Raw genomic sequence first — 4174 nt, forward strand, 5'->3', positions numbered from 1 at the left:
AAAGAGATGAATAGAGTTGGTTAAGGAATTATGAAGTTGTTGATGGCCTTGATGGAAGAGGTTGATGGTGTTGATGTTGAAATGGAGATGGTGGCGATGTTGTATCTCAAACACCCCAAAGATGAAACTATGCTAGGAAGCACAATCCTAATCTTCAGAAACTTTCTTAAGGGGCGATGAAAGTGTCTTCAACCCACTATATATAAAACTAACAATTTAGGAATCAAGGTCAAAGGAATGACGCCACAAGTATAAGAAGTATACTTGCTCCAATATAGCTCCCAAGTTGTGGTCGAATATACCTTCACACATAACATAAAGAATTAAGTTAAGTATATGAACTATATAATGTGTATAAGATAAAGTTGTATACAATAGGTTATTTAATATTCTATATGTAACATATTAAACAACCTATTGTCAAATGGTTCTTTCTCATTAAAAGATGTAAAAGCATGAATGCACTTATGAGAAAGTACCTTCCTGAATTGTTTTTCCCTTGCACGAGTGATAGGTCCTCTAGGCATGACTTTAGGATCCATTTGTGTAGTTACGATCACAACATGTATTGATTATGTGAATCTTAGTAGAGAGATTATGATGTCAGAAATCACGAGTTTGGCGTGAGTCACCGAAGAAGTAGTGACGATAACTGTGGCTAGGGTTTAGAAACCCTTACTGATTAGGGTTATAATTGGGCTCGAGTTTGGGCTTCGAGTATTGAGCTGATTAATTGCTTGGTAGCTAGGCTCGGGTTGCTTATGGGCCTTGGGTGTTATGGGTTCTAGGTTTGTAACCTTAAAACAATAATAATAATAAATATAATAATAATAATAATATTAAAAATGTCGTGGCAAAAACGTGTGTCGAAAACTTCCTTTATTTTAAAAAAGATGTATGATAGGGTCATAACGAGTTCATATAGGGATGACATCAAAACTGACAAATTTCTTTAACATTTTCTCAATGTAGAGTGCTTGATTAGGGGTGTAAAGGAACCGAGCTTGGACGAGCAAAGTTATATTCATGTTTATTTATTTATTTTTATGATGTTTGTATTTAGTTTGTGTTCTTTTAAATTTTCCATATAGTGTTCATTTTCGTTTATTTATTTTTGAAGGTGTTTATGTTCGTTTATTTATTATTCGCGAACGTGTTCATTTATGTGTTCACGAACCTGTTCATGAACATGTTTGTTTCGCGTTCGTTTAATGCTCCTGAATGTGTTCATTTATATGTTCACGGACGTGTTCATGAACATGTTTGTTTAATGTTCATTTAGTGTTCATTTAGCGTTGTTTTAGTGTTTGTTTATCATACGTTTATATACTCGATTTTCAATTCATTTGTAAGTTAAAGAAAAATGATAAAATTATGTCACTAGTGATTGAACTCCGTAAAATTCATATTAAAATGTAACTTTATCATGTGACATAAATGAATAATTTGATAAATGAGCTTATAAACAAGCTCATAAAGGATATTATAAACGAGCTCATAAACAAGCTTGTTCGTGAACATAATTGAATCGAACACACCTCTATTCGTGTTCGTTCATTTATTAAATAAACATAAAAAAATTTGTTCAATTTTCTTTATTTAACTTAACAAATGAACATAAATAAACGTTATACGAATGATTCATTAACAATTCACCGAATAATATGTTGATTTATACCCCGATGTATGATTTAAAGGGAAACCCTTTTCAGATTTGATAACTTTGACCCCTAAGATCACATTGGCTTATCCCAAATCGGTTATCCCAAATTTAGTAGATAAGAAATTCTTTGTTTGTTAATGGACTCAATGTTAGTACTGAAAATCAACATGTCATTAACATATAAACTTATGATGATGAAATCAGTACCAAACATTATCGAATACACACATGCATCCAAATCATTCACAACAAAACCAAAACTTATGATAGTTTTGTGAAATTTCTCATACCAGTGTTTAGGATCTTGGTTCCAACCATAAAGTGACTTTTTCAGTCTATAAACTTATGAGGAAACATCTCCCTTGGCCGAATGCTACATGCTTGTTCATCTTGGCGCCAAAGACATCTGCCTTGGCCGAATGACTATGTGCCTCCTCAAATTGGCGCCAAATTTATCTTTTGCAAGGCATGTGGGTGTGGTCGAATAGGCATAGAGATTTGTCTTATGTCCCTTGGTGATTTAGGCCTCCAATGGGTGTAATCTCTTCACCAACGTGATCTTTCATGAAAGGGCATCTTCATGGGTAGCATCAATCATAAAAGGTTACAACGTTTGGAAAGGTAACCTTTCATGTTTGAGCTAGTTCTTAGGTGAATGAGCTGAAGGTGAGCTAGCCATAGGTGAGTTGTAGTATGGTGAACATTATGGTAGCTCGTTGAGAAAAGGTACCTCTTGAGGTGGCAACTATTCGTGAAAAAGTACGATTTCACAAAATTTGGCTTAGGACATGTTTGAATTGTCCTAAGTGGTGATGATGATGGTGCAACTCCCCAGCTAAATTTAAGTCATCTTGTAGCTCAAATCTTCAGCTCAATCCAACTATGAGCTCATGGGTCTCCGGACAACTTCTCACCAATTGTTCCTTATGCTTTCCTAACCGTCCCCATGTAAGTTTCCTTGCCATTTTTTTCTCTATTTAGCTCCAATATAGCTCCCAAGTTGTGGTCGAATATACCTTTACACATAACATAAAGAATTAAGTTAAGTATATGAACTATATAATGTGTATAAGATAAAGATGTATACAATAGGTTATTTAATATTCAATATGTAACATTTTAAACAACCTATTTTCAAATGGTTCTTTCTCATTAAAAGATGTAAAATCATTAATGCACTTATGAGAAAGTACCTTCCTGAATTGTTTTTCCCTTGCACAAGTGCTAAGTCCTTTAGGCATGCCTTCAGGATCTATTTGTGTAGTTACGATAACATCACGTGTTGATTATGTGAATCTTAGTAGAGAGATGATGATGTCAGAGATCACGAGTTTGGCATGAGTCACCGAAGAAGCAGCGGCAATAACCATGGCTAGGGTTTATAAACCCTTACTGATTAGGGTTATAAGTAGGCTCGAGTTTGGGCTTCGAGTATTGAGCTGATTGGTTGCTTGGTAGCTAGCCTCGGGTTGCTTCTGGGCCTTGGGTGTTATGGGCTCTAGGTTTGTAACCTTAAAACAAAAATAATAATAAATATAATAATAATATTATTATTAAAAACATCGTGGCGAAAACGTGCGTCGAAGACTTCCTTTATTTTTAAAAAGATTTATGATAGGGTCATAAGGAGTTAACATAGGGATGACGTCAAAACTGTCAAATTTCTTTAACATTTTCTCAATGTAGAGTGCTTGATTAGGGGTGTAAACGAACTGAGCTTGGACGAGCAAGGTTATGTTCATGTTTATTTATTTATTTTTATGGTGTTTTTGTTCGGTTCGTGTTCTTTTAAATTTTCCATATAGTGTTCATTTTCGTTTATTTAATTTTGAAGGTATTCATGTTCGTTTATTTATTATTCGCGAACATGTTCGTTTATGTGTTCACGAATGTATTCATGAACATGTTCGCTTAGCGTTCGTTTAATGCTCTTGAATGTGTTCATTTATATGTTCATGAACGTGTTCATTTACATGTTTGTTTAGCGTTCATTTAGCGTTGTTTTAGTGTTTGGTTATCATACGTTTATATATTCGATTTTCAATTCATTTATAAGTTAAAGAAAAATGATAAAATTATGTCACTAGTTCTTAAACTCCGTAAAAATTCATAGTTTAATATATAACTTTTATCATGTGTTCTATTTAATCCTTATCTTCAATATTTAAAATGTGAAAAAATAAAAGGAAAGGAAAATTTGGGTAAACGAGTTTGTTCATTAACATAAATGAATAATTTGATAAATGAGCTTATAAACAAGCTCATAAAGGATATTATAAACGAGCTCATAAACAAGCTTGTTCGTGAACATAATTGAATCGAACACACCTCTATTCGTGTTTGTTCATTTATTAAATAAACATAAAAAATTTTGTTCAATTTTGTTTATTTAACTTAACAAATGAACATAAATGAACGTTATGCGAATGATTCACTAACAGTTCACCGAATGCTATGTTAATTTACACCTCGATGTATGATTTAAAGAAAAACCCTTTTCAGTTTTGATAA

At 33.1% G+C, this 4174-nt stretch overlaps 1 long non-coding RNA gene across 1 annotated transcript; it reads right to left on the minus strand.

Annotated features, from left to right (window-relative positions):
• Nucleotides 1–1062: 1062 nt before the first annotated feature.
• On the minus strand, nucleotides 1063–1277 carry LOC120171898. Its single transcript, XR_005520912.1, has 2 exons — nucleotides 1248–1277; nucleotides 1063–1177 (listed from the first exon to the last, which is right to left on the minus strand). It is a non-coding gene; the product is annotated as an uncharacterized LOC120171898 (long non-coding RNA).
• Nucleotides 1278–4174: the final 2897 nt, after the last annotated feature.

Source organism: Hibiscus syriacus, unplaced genomic scaffold, assembly GCF_006381635.1.
Source record: "Hibiscus syriacus cultivar Baekdansim isolate YM2019G1 unplaced genomic scaffold, ASM638163v2 tig00111837_pilon, whole genome shotgun sequence".
Taxonomy (NCBI): Eukaryota; Viridiplantae; Streptophyta; class Magnoliopsida; order Malvales; family Malvaceae; genus Hibiscus; species Hibiscus syriacus.